Source organism: Frankliniella occidentalis, unplaced genomic scaffold (genome assembly GCF_000697945.3).
Source record: "Frankliniella occidentalis isolate FOCC.00 unplaced genomic scaffold, Focc_3.1 Scaffold143, whole genome shotgun sequence".
NCBI lineage: Eukaryota > Metazoa > Arthropoda > Insecta > Thysanoptera > Thripidae > Frankliniella > Frankliniella occidentalis.
The window spans coordinates 175,821-176,421 of record NW_026267270.1 but is presented as its reverse complement, the minus strand read 5'-3'; positions in this window follow the sequence as shown (position 1 = coordinate 176,421).

The following is a 601-nucleotide window of genomic DNA, read 5'->3' as shown; positions in this document are numbered from 1 at the left end:
GAGTGTATCAGTGCGTATCGCAGTGGGGCTCCACGGAGGACTTTGAAGTAGTGGGCTGAATGGAGCTGTAACACCCCCCCCCCTTTTCTGCACTGCACAACACCCGGGCGGCGCCCGCCAACGCATCGGGGCCATTTGACCTTTCTAGTCCATCACCAAAGGCGAGGGATGAGAGGACGACTGGTAATACGCAATGTATGCCTTCGGGAATGCAAGGCGAGTATACTAGCCGAAACTCGCAAGATGAAACCGCTTCTCCCAACGTGTCAAACATTCGGTCTACGTCAGTGTCAGCGCACTGGTAAAACAAGTGTTTAATTTTGCACGTCAATTGACGTTTAAGTTCAAGTGTGCATTTTCTCGACACTTTGTGGTGTCTTACTATGTTATACGTCAATTGGTGTTTAAACTTTCGACACTTCCGAAACGTATAGCAGCTGCACACCGTATGGCTCCCTATTGACAGCAGAGAACTGTGTGTGTCCAAGTGTGCAGAATTTAAACGATTACAAAACGTCTAAAATTTGCACACCACGCAAGTGTGCAACTTGAGTTAAACACCATGTAATGTGCTAAATCACAACTTGCACACGTTTGGTGT